We start from the raw sequence: 12,666 nt of genomic DNA, 5'->3' as shown, positions 1-12,666 counted from the left end.
TGGTTTCCGTGATATACTTTGAAGAGGAGAAGACCTACTTGTAGTAGGATTTTTTAACCGACTCAGTGCTCTTATATAAAGGAGCAGCCCTTGAGTTTTTTTTTTAAGTGTACCAAAAACGTGAAGCACCAAAAGAGGCGAGAAAAACGTAAGTGCAGTAGACACAATGTGGGAGAGAATTTGAGAGGGATCAAAGTGTGTGCAAGGGCAGCAAGAGTGTTTTTTTTTTTTCTTTTTTTCTTTTTGGTGGTTTTTGGAGGAGCCCAAAACAAATGAATAAAAGAAAAAGGTGATGCAGAGTGAGAGAAGAAAATATAGATCAGCCGCCATTCATTCCAGCAAAAGAATAGTTTATACATCTGTCTTTTGTATTCTATTTTGGGGATAATCTCTCTTGTGTGTTAATGAGATTTGGGTGTATTGGGGTTTTGGGATCTGAGTGATTTTCTCTCTACTATTTTTGTACTCCATCTTTTGATAGTGAATTTTCTCCGGGTTGTCTCCGCTAGTGGATGTAGGCTTGTTTAGCTAAACCACTTAAATCTTGGTGTCGAGTGTTGATTGCTTAATTTTTGTTATTCCGCATTGTTTTTATTTTTCGCATCTCACGGGTCTTGGGAAATATGATTAATTTCCTAACGACAACATATGCATGTGGTATGAATTAGTTAATTAAGTCAATTTGGATGATCGAGTCATGGGCTTAATAGAGTAATAAAAGAATTCCTCACGAGTTCTTGGGTTAATCAACATGAGAAATCGGGAGTAGACACTCATGCCCTAGGCCTCATGTGTTTGTTGATTTCCACAAATATATGCTTTCATAAAGAACAACTTAGTAGACACTCATGCTAAATCCTTTAAGACATATACATGAGTGGTCTACACAAAAGATGGACTAATAACCAATCCAATACAAAACGTTCGGCACAACATGGCCTCAATCATCATAGTAGCCCAAATCATGACCACTAGATCCTCATATAGTGCCTTAGTATCTACATCAACGACATCGTCTAAGAAATTGTTAAACCACCACCACCATAATAACATAGGCAAATATATGAGTTTACAGTCAGTAAGTATAGGAATACTAACCTTTCAAAATGAGCCAACCTTTCATTACTATGTAAGTTTACAATAACTACTAGTTTAGTTTATTCATAGCCAATAAAGTAAATACCGTAGTCTTGAAAGCACTTCAAAAACATACTAGTTAGTTGTGAATGTATATGTAAACTCCAATCTCATGCTCGAAAACATACACATATAGTGCATCTAAGTCATACGTATTTATACATTATATAAATATAACTCGGTATACTCATAGGCGTGTATTCCCTATTATGAGTGAATTCATGCTTACAAGAGTATATAAGCAATAAAACATAGGGAAAAATGCAAATCAGTCCTTGTGATTTACCTAATTTGCAATTAACTCCTTGTAGTATTAAAATAAATTCAAAGGTCTCTTTGGTATGCCAAAAACATAATTTAGTCTCTATACTCAAATTCCGTCCATTGACTTAACAAATTCTGATAGTGTGAAACGCTAGAGCCAATAAAATTGTGAACTTGTCCTCTTTAGGTCAATTTCACACTAACGAAATCTGTTAAATTAGTCGACAAAATTTTACTGTAGAGACTAAATTATTTTTTGGGCATACCTCAGGGACTTTTGAGTTCATTTTGATACCACATAGAGTCAATATACACATGCTTTATTCCATTCAGTCACATATGCATACTGATACATCTAGCATAAAACTTCTTATAAATTATAATAATGCATCATATGCAAAATAACTATAACGATATGCATATGCTTTGTTCCATGCACTTACATATGTATACCAGTGCGTCTAGCATAAAATCTCACGTAAATTATATCGTAAAACATCATAAACGCCATATCATGCATGCTCATATTTCATTGTTGTCATATAACATAATATCATATACATCAATACACACACACACGCGCGCATATATATATATATATATACATCAATACACACACACACGCGCGCATATATATATATATATATATATATTATCAACATCATCATCATCATCATCATACATCATATTCTCCATCATACATCTTCATTGTTCATATGTTGCGATTTTATGAGGAACTTGCTCTATAGTAGTGAGAAAACTCCTCAACCTCCACTACTAGGAACCATCAACCTTACCATTTCATCATGTAGTTTTTGTTTCATTTCATTGTCCATGTCATGCTTATGTTAAAGTTATCAAAACCTTGTACACATGTACTATTCATAATATACATCATAAAATCATTTGATCATGTCGTAAATCATGCAATCAATCAAAGTTGTCATATCTAACATATATCACTATAACATGTCTCAAACATATTAAAGCTCATAGAAAACATTCATAAATATCCATCAAAACATTTCATAGAACATCATCAAATCATCAAAGTATCACAAATCATGTGTGTACTAAAATTTTGTTGGCTCGAAGTCAAATAAATCTATCTTGCTTTGAACACATTTTGAAAATGTTTCTTTTGCTTAGTAAGTAAAATACTTATATTGTCCTCTTGGGTAATTTCTTGACTCATGCTTGCAATGCACCTACGCATTCACATTGAAATTCATAATTAGATTCAATTCTAAGCTATAACATCTATAACCACCATTGAAATTCTTGAGCACTACAAGTATCTCACTCCAAAAGCCAACCCATAGCATTCTAGGGTTCCCAATAAACATCATTTTAACTATTAACACTATCCCATAGAGAATCTCAAGGGTTAAACACAAGACTCAATTTACAACATTTAGGTTTTACTTTGATTCTTGGCCAGAACCGAAATAAAACCTAAAAGTTGTAGTCCAAGCTATACCCACATATAGTATGAGCATTTTCCTATTGCCAATTGGTTTTTGTAAGGAAATCAATAAGTTGATGCAAAAATTCTGGTGGGGGCACCAAGAGAATGACGCCAAAATTCATTAGATGAGTTGGGAGCGTATGGGTGTCCCAAAGACTCAAGGGAATTGGGTTTCCGAGATCTGGTATGTTTTAATAAAGCACTCTTAGCAAAACAATTGTGGCGACTATTGCAAGATCCCACGTCTTTGGCAAGTCAAGTTCTCAAGTCCAAATATTATTCCCAATCTAGCATCTTGGATTCGACTTTGGGTAAACGTCCATCATTTGCATGGAGGAGCCTCATGTCAACTGCTGATGTTTTTAAAATTGGACTTCTATGGAGTGTGGGTGATGGGTGTGATATACGGATTTGAGGGAATAAATGGCTACCAACTCCAACTTCTTTTTTAGTCCAATCCCCCCGATGATTGTTAGAGGAAGATGCAAGGGTCTCGCAACTCATAGATTAGGACATGAAATAAAGGAATAATCCTCTCATCAACATGATTTTTATGGAGGAGGAAGCCCATATTATATGTCAAATTCTTCTTAGTTTGGGACCCACAAGCGACATTCTTACATGGAGGGGTACGTCAAATGGTGAGTTCTCAGTGCACAGTGCATATCATAGGGAGAAGGAATCACAATGTAGACGAAGAGGGGAGTGTTCCGGACAATGTGCAGGGAATACAATTTGGAAGAAAATTTAGTCTTTAGAGATTCCAAATGCAGTAAAAATGTTCATGTGGAAATCGTGTAATGACTTCCTTCCCACAAAACTGAATCTTTTACGATGAGGCGTTGTTAACAATGATCGATGCCCTATTTGCGAAAGAGGAGCAAAATCTATGAAACATTGCCTGTGGAGTTGCCCTGCTGCATAGGAGGTTTGGAGTTGCAAACCCTGGAAGGTGCAAAAAGGTACCGATGATGGTCTAACTTTTCCTCATGTTTTTGTTGTCTTGATTGATCAAAGAAAGATATTGAGTTTATGGCTATAATGGCATGAGAAATTTGGTTCCAGTTGTACAAGGAGGAGTTTTCACTCATCATAACCAAATTTTTAGTGAAGGTAGTAATTCTATTGAGGACTTTAGAAGGGTCAACACAAAAGATCTCGTTGAGTCGACGAACTGCCCATGCTATGGCAAAAACCATCCATTGGTTTCTTTAAGGTTAATTGGGACACAACAATTGATACCACATGTGGGCGTATTGGGATGGGTATTATTGTACGAGATTATATGGGTGTTGTTTTGGCTGCACACAACACTACTTTGAGCTATCTTGTAGATCCTGTTCTGGCTAAGGTGATGGCAACATTACATGTAGTGAAATTATGTAGGGAGATGGGTTTTCTTGATATAATTCTGGAGGGAGACGCCTTAAAAGTTTTCAATGCAGTCAACATGGTGGCTAAAAATTTGAGTAGGCTTGGCCATTTTATCGATGATATTAGAGAAGGGTTGCGCTAGCTGAGATCGTGGAGGATTGCACACGTGAAGACAAAAATTAATTCAGCTGCACATAGCCATGCTAAAGAGGCTATTTTAGATGTCATAAATAAAATTTGGGTTGATGAAACTCTGAATTGCCTCTATGGCATTGTAACTAGGGAGCTTTTTGCCCCTAATTGATTGATTTTATCAATATTCATTCAAAAAAAAAAAAAAAAAAAAAATTGGCCAACTAGCCCATTTATTTAAAAGGCTATTTTTATTTATTTATACTTTTTATTTTAAACCATGTATACCTATGGGAACAAATTTTCATTAAAAAAATTGTTTATTTTTCTTAGTATTTTTTTTTTTTTTTTCGAATGTGCAAAATTTTATACGTTTGATTTGTATTGAAATATTATAGATATCACACTAACAATATTAAATAATCCTGCTAATTTTCTGTATTATAATCCATGTATTCTACTTGCTAATTTTTTTTTTCTTTATACTATTCATTTTAAATCATATATACTTATAGGAACAAATATTTAAATATGTTTTAATGTATATAAATTATACTAAAATAAAGGCTCTTATGTTTTACTGGATTTTTTGTTTCGTTTATGTGATTTACTCGATTTTTGACCATTTTGAAAGTGTTTTTATGCTTTCGAAGGCAAAACAAGGCAAAAATTTATTTATAAGTATAAATTGAACATAAATTTTTTGGAAACACCAAAGAAATACTAAGCATTGCACCTTATGTCAAAATCGATTTGATTGCATTTAATGTTTAGTGAAAGATTTTTTTTTTTTGTATTTATAATTTTTTTAGTTTGCTTTGTATTTTTTTTTAGAATGTTTAGAATAATATAAATTTTTATTTGCGTTGAAATATAATAGGTATCACATCAATAATATTGGAAACTAAAGCTTTGATAATCAAAATCAACAGCTTTTCTTCTTGCATATATTTCATTTTAAACTACTCACATGAGAACAAATATTTTAACATTTAATATGGAATAAGTTAAAATTAAGAGTCTTATTTTTCTTAATTCATTTGAATGGTTTTATGGAAATTTTTTTGTACATTTGTATGATTTACTCTAATACTTTTTTGAAATTTTTTGTTTTTGAAAGCAAAATAAGATACAAATTTATTTGATTGTTGTCAAGAAAATGAATAGAAACGCTTTCAAAACACTAAAGGGATAATTAAGCATTAAGCATGACATAAAATGATTTATTTGGTTGGATTAAATATTGAGTGAAAGATTCGATTTTATTTTGTATTCATAAAAAGAAAGATTTATTATTCTGCTCCGTATTATTTTTTAAATGTTCAGAATTATATGAGTTTTATTTGTATCAAAATATAATAGGTACCTCACAAATATAATCACAAATTTCTTCTAATTTAAGGATGCCATTTGTAGTAATGTTATGCCCTCCTGTTTAAAACTCCCCTATTATATATAGAGAGATGCTAGGGGTCAATAAATTTTACATATTTAGCTCATTACAAATTCAATAAAACAACTATTAGATTTATGAGATCCACGACTTAGGAATATTAGAAGTTGGAATAAAATGACGAGCCAAATTTTCTAACTAAAACTGAATCATATTTTAACTCTAATTTTTTTGTGTTTGCACAAAACAAAAATAAAAATCTATTCCATAGAAGTAGTCATTCAAGCTCCGTTTATTTCGATGTAAAATTGTTTTCAGAAAATGAATTTCACATTTTAAGGTGTTTAGTGCGACGTAAAATAGTGGTCAAATTGAAATCATTTTCTGTTGACCAGAAAATCCTTTGTTAACCACCGTAAATTGGTTTCTAATTTACCCAATCACCCGACGCTCAACCCGACTCCCATCTCTTCTCCTCGTTTAGTCCTCACGCACGCTCAACCCTCATGCTCAAGGATCTCATCTCTTTCAAGGATCGATCCACTATTATAAGGATCTCGTCTCTCTTCAATTGATCTCTCTTTCTCAGCTTTTGCATCTGAGCATCTCGTCTCTCTTCAACTTTTGCATCTCAAGATCTATTCTCTTTCAACTTCTAATATCAGGTAATCTCGTCTCTTTTTAGATCTGTGTTTCTTTGGTGGTTTGAATCTCCTAGAAAAAACAAAATTCATTTAAATGGGCCGCACCCAAAAGCTCTTTATAGTCCTCACAAGGGTGTCCAGTCACAAAGGTCTTGCCGTTTATCAATTTGTGCAATTCTAGCTGTCGTTGGTCATTTAGGGTGCAAAATACCAAATTCTAAACTTTACAGGGGCTCGGATACTAATTACATTACAATAAAATCAAAAAACCTAGCGATTCACCAATTGACACTAAAGTGCAGCGAGAAAAGGGAATTGCTAGGTTAACCTAAATCTAAATCTATCATCTCTAATCTCTCCATTCTCTCACTCTCCTCTCACAGTCTCCAAGTGAACGAGCCGAGCCCGGACAAGCCAAGCTCGCCCAAACTTGGCTCGTTTACACCCCTTTTAGGTTTACTAGAGCAATAGGAAATGATCTTGATAGAAGACATATATGGGGTTTATGTATTTTTAGTATTTGGATATACAGTTAATGGTCTGCTTGAATTCACTCTTGCCCAGAATCTCTAAGCGTTCATTATTGTTTAAATTTTCAATAGAACATTGTCTTTGATTGCTTTTTGACTCAGTTTCAGATAATAACTAGATTATTTTCTCGTTGTTAGTAGGTTCTAAATCACATTTTTGGATACAACTTGTTGAAATGGGTGATGGCAAATCTCCTCCTGGGTCTCCTAAGGAAAACCCGGATAACGATTTGGATGCAAACCCTCTTACCAAGGATGATAGCTCATTGGAGACCATAGTACGGAAATTCCAAGACACGTCCCTCAAGAGGCATAAGTTTTGGGAAACCCAACCTGTTGGGCAGTTCAAGGATGTCGATGACACGAGTGTACCAGAAGGCCCGATTGAGCCCCCGGCACCGTTATCAGAAGTCAAAAAAGAACCGTATAATCTGCCGAGTCCCTACGAATGGACCACATGTGAGATGGACTCCGAGGAGACTTGTACTGAGGTTTACAATTTGTTGAAGAATAATTATGTTGAGGATGATGAGAGCATGTTTAGATTCAATTATTCCAAGGAGTTTCTTAGGTGGGCACTGCATCCTCCTGGTTATTACAAAAGTTGGCACATTGGTGTTCGTGCCAAAGCTTCAAAGAAGCTGGTTGCTTTTATTACTGGCGTCCCTGCTAGAATCCGGGTCCGGGATGTGGTTGTGAGAATGGCTGAGATTAATTTCTTGTGTGTTCACAAGAAGCTTAGATCAAAGAGACTTGCACCTGTTATGATCAAGGAAGTCACTCGGAGGGTTCACTTGGAGAATATTTGGCAAGCAGCTTATACAGCTGGAGTGGTTCTTCCAACACCAATAACAACTTGCCAGTATTGGCATAGGTCTTTGAACCCAAAGAAACTTATTGATGTTGGGTTTTCGAGGCTTGGTGCAAGGATGACGATGAGCCGAACCGTGAAACTTTACAAATTACCGGATTCACCGGCTACCCCTGGATTCAGAAAAATGGAACTTCGAGATGTCCCTGCTGTTACTCGGTTGCTAAGGGACTATTTGAGCCAGTTTGTTGTTGCACCTGATTTTGACGAAAATGATGTGGAGCATTGGCTTCTACCACATGAGAACGTGGTTGATAGTTACTTGGTAGAGAGCCCAAAGACTCATGAAATCACTGACTTCTGCAGCTTCTACACACTTCCTTCGTCTATCCTTGGCAATCAGACTTACTCGACTTTGAAAGCTGCTTATTCTTACTATAATGTCTCCTCGAAGACTCCGTTGCTTCAATTAATGAATGATACTCTTATTGTAGCGAAACAGAAGGATTTTGATGTTTTCAATGCGTTGGATGTCATGCAGAACGAGTGTTTCCTGAAAGAACTGAAATTTGGACCTGGAGATGGGCAACTTCATTACTATCTTTATAACTACCGGACAAGGCATGCATTGAAGCCATCTGAACTTGGCCTTGTGCTTTTGTAGTTTGATATTTTCCAGTGTTGGTTTTTGGATTTGTTCGCCGGATCTTTAATAACACAGCTTTGTTGGCAATGCATATTGTTCATGACTTTATTGAAAGGAAAAAGAAGTTTTCTGGATTGAATTTTGTTGAGATATTGCATGTCATCTCATTCCGTTTTTCATTTTTTGTTTTCATCTTATCGACCTCCTCTCCCTACTTGTATCTGCAGTTCATTCTGTAGGCAGCATGAACTCAAGGTTCACATTGAGTACTAAAGCTGATGGCCTTTGAGTTCCTTCTGTTTATGTGCCACAACAGTATCTCCTTGCACACTTGATTATTGTCACAGATGACATTTAATTTTAGTTCTAGCTCATGTGATCTCTTTCAGTTCCTTTGGTTCCTCATTCCAAATGTGTTTTTATAACTTGCTTTCGGCATCTATCTGATATTAAACAAAAATTTCTAACCCCATCATGACTAATTGAGTTATGGCAAGCAAATATGAAAGGTTGCTCCACAGCAAAATTAATTTATTATTGTTAGATTTTTTGTTTTACAAGTTATTGCTAGATGTTTGAGTAGAACTGGTAGCTTTTTTATTATTTTGGTCTCATTAAAAGAGCATATTATTAGCTCATCTTGTTTCTAATTTGGCATCGAGCCTCCCAGGAGGTACTCGGATCTACTGCTGCTGAAATCTTAAATTCTGTTTTGAAATTCAATTGGTTTTTGAGTGAAACCTATGTGCTTAGCATATATGTCTACCAATATTTTATCATATTTATGAATTTTACAATATTAATTAAATAATTAAATTTATTTATTCATATTCGCATAGACTTTTTAGATAAGTATTGATTGAATATATATCATAACAAAAGTTTTAAATTTGTCTATATATGTGATTCACCTACCATTTCAATGAAATATTTTGTATTAAATCTTACTTATTAAATAGGAGTTTGAGTCGGCATGTAAGGGAGATTGTTAATTAGAATATTAATTAAACGATTCAATTCACTTTTTTCTATCGGTCTAACTTTTTCCTATAAAGACAACTTTAAAATGAAAATTGAGATTAAACTCCAATTTTCAACTCCCATTAGCTTATGTCAACCAAATAGATGGACAAGGAAACATAGGAAACATCATCAATGTTAATTTCTTGTAATTGTCCTTGTCCTTTGGTATAGCGATTAAAACGATTGCCTCAAGGCTTACACCAGCAGCCAATCAAATGGCTGCCTCTATTGCCACTCAATGGATCTGAGGTTGTGTGGTCTGGGTTTTGGCATAGATCCATATATATATATATAACATGGTAAATTATATGAATATCTTTATCAATTCAATATGTTCTTACTTATTTCACATTGAGTGTTGTTAGAGACATTATAATTTTTACTATAAATTTATGTGATAGTACATATATCATTTATCACGTCAATCATTAAACAATTAAATTTATTTATAAAATTTTATTATTTTATTTATTTTTTTTTTTTTTACTGTTAATATACAACGCATGTAAATTTCTAACAAAATTATAGCAAAAACTGTACCAACAAGCATTTTCCTTTCACATTTGGGTATTTGTTTATGCATTTGTGCTTAGAGCATCTCCAATAGTAGTGACTATATATATATATAGCTATTAATTTTTCAGTACAAACTTTAACATATTATTTTTTTAATTATTTTTTAAAAAATATATATTTTTATTGAAAAAATGGTGAGAGAGAAAAGAGGGAAAGAGAAGGGAGAAAGAAAAGAATAAAAAGTTGCTTCAATGTGCTACGTACAATAATATTTTATATGCAGATGTTTACTGTAACAATTTTTTTTTTTTTTTTTTAAATATTGGTTGAAGACTAAAAAGGGCTTAATAGCTAATCCTTTAAGAGCATTTGTTAAATATAGCTATTGTGGGCTATTTTTCTTTTCTAGCTGACACTTCAAAACAAAAAGTTTTACTAAAATTTACTACGGTCAGTGTAGCACCTTGTAAGTTTTATTATTATTATTATTATTATTTTCTCTCATTTCTCTCGCTCTCCCTCTAAACTCTTGTTTTTTTTTTTTTTTTTAGTTCCACTGAGAAATTGGAGTCTTATAGAAGACGCCACTCTATATCGACCCGAGGACTTCCCTCATAAAAAATAAATAAATAAATAATATTTAAAGAAAGTAGAGAGTTGAATAGAATCAATTATGTTTCTATTGGAGGTTGTAATAAAAAAACTATTAGTCAAAATACAAAAAAGTTGTATTTTGAGTAGTTAATTCGGATTTCCTCAAATTTCTTTTAAATTTGAGATTCTATTATTATTAAATCCTACCCATCATTTTCATCTTCCTCACCACGATTTGAGAGCATTTTGCGAGAATTTGACTGTCGTATTTTGTGAAGCGGCTGAGGAAGATGAAGATGAGGGAAGGTTACACACGAAGTAAAATTAGGTTAATTTACTATAGCAATATGACATGGACTGAGGCTGATGTGTAATGTTAGCTGGCGTCCTAATGATGTGAAAAATCTTAGTTGTCATTTTTTAAAGTTAGAAATTAATAATAACACGTGTCGTCTTTTTATTGAGTATGACGTAGCAAAGTAACGAATTTTGTTTAGTTAATTAACGACAATTGATTTTAGGGAGTAAACTGTTATTTTTGCATATCATAATCATAAGGACCTATAAATTATCTTTTATATCATATGAAGTTATTTGTAATTTATGCCAACTACATGGACCTATAAATTTTTTTTATACAACAGTGAATAATTTGTAATTTATGCCAACTACATGAACCTTTAATTTATTTGAATGTTTTATGGGACTTTTTACATTAATTTGTGTGATGTTGTGCAGAAAAGGAACATAAACACTGTTAAAACATTAAAGACATAATTAAGTATTGCACATGATGTAAGAGGATTTATTTTATTATATTAAATGTTGAGTGAAAATTTTTGTTTTATTTTGTGTTCATAATTTTATTTTGTTTACGTTGGTCTTTAATTTTTTTTGAATATTCAGAACTATATGCGATTTATTCGTATTGAAACATAATAGGTGCCGTACTAACAATATCAAAGATTTTTTTCTAATTTTCTAATAATGCTTTGATAATCAAAACCCACGGTTTTTTCTTAGTACTTTTTTTCTTATACTTTGTTTTGTTTTAAACTAGACCTGTGGGAACAAAAATTTTAACACGTTTTAATTTAGGTTTAAATACTTTTTTTTTTCTCTGCTCCATAGGGTTTAATTTTTATCAATGCATCGGGTTTATATAAAAATGAAGATGATACCTTCATCTAAATTTCATCCAAAATTTGACGGAAAGCCACGTCAGGGCCATTAAAAAATTTACACATGTTCATATATTAATTAAGAATACAAAATAAAAAAATAAAATAAAATAAAATAAAAAGACGAGGAGCGGCTCGAGCCACCCTTTCCCCCCAAAATGGGGGTGGCCTGCCACCCCATGTTGTTCATGGGGTGAATTGGTGGAATCGAAGTCTCCAAGAAATACCGAAGGCCATGGCACTCGCACGGCGTCGACGTCCGCGGGATCTGCAGCCTCTAATGCGAGCTTCTATGAAATATACGCATATTTATTCCACAATCACGTCCCAAATAATTCATACAAATTAAAAACCTGAAAATACCCTGAGGTGGAGTTCCCCGACAGGTAAGGAGGCGGGATTGCGTGCGGTGTTTGCTGGAGAGCCGACAGAAGGAGTCTTCGCCGATGACCATGGATCCTCGTTCCGTTTCATGACTAACCGTGATCTTCTTTGGGCCGTGGATTTTGTAATAGGAGAGAACGCAGTCTTGGAGGACGAACCACCAGGGACGCCAGCCCCGGCCGTAGTTTACCCACTTGTGAAGAACGCTGGAGATTCCACACCCTACAATGTCGTTGATCTTGACATTGCGCTGATCCACCATTAGGGCCTGGGTGTTGGGAGCAGACGGCTGCCGATTGAATAAGTCCAGATTTGGATCGCTGGAACAGACGGTCGTTGTCGTAGTTGTTGCTGGTGCTTGGGATGTGGAAGCTACGGTTGGAGGATGGCAGAGAAAAGGATCCACGAGTGTGACCCGAGGTGGAGAGCGATCGAAACGACGGCGTCGTAGATGGCATGTTCAGTAGCTCCGACAAGTTGTTTTTTTTTTAATTAATATATGGACACGTCTCGATTTTTTAATGGTGCTAACGTGCCTTTCCGTCAAATTTTGGACAGAATTTTAACAG

General features: G+C 34.1%; 1 pseudogene across 1 annotated transcript; it reads left to right on the top strand.

Annotated features, from left to right (window-relative positions):
* The first annotated feature begins 6,365 nt into the window (after positions 1-6,365).
* LOC132166321 (glycylpeptide N-tetradecanoyltransferase 1 pseudogene) lies at positions 6,366-8,476 on the top strand (annotated as a pseudogene). The gene is made up of 2 exons (XR_015909480.1): positions 6,366-6,433; positions 7,084-8,476. The product of XR_015909480.1 is annotated as a glycylpeptide N-tetradecanoyltransferase 1 pseudogene (transcript).
* The last annotated feature ends 4,190 nt before the right edge of the window (positions 8,477-12,666 follow it).

Source organism: Corylus avellana, chromosome 11 (genome assembly GCF_965113065.1).
Source record: "Corylus avellana chromosome 11, dhCorAvel1.hap1.2, whole genome shotgun sequence".
NCBI classification, from domain to species: Eukaryota; Viridiplantae; Streptophyta; class Magnoliopsida; order Fagales; family Betulaceae; genus Corylus; species Corylus avellana.
This window is presented reverse-complemented; position numbering and strand designations above follow the sequence as displayed.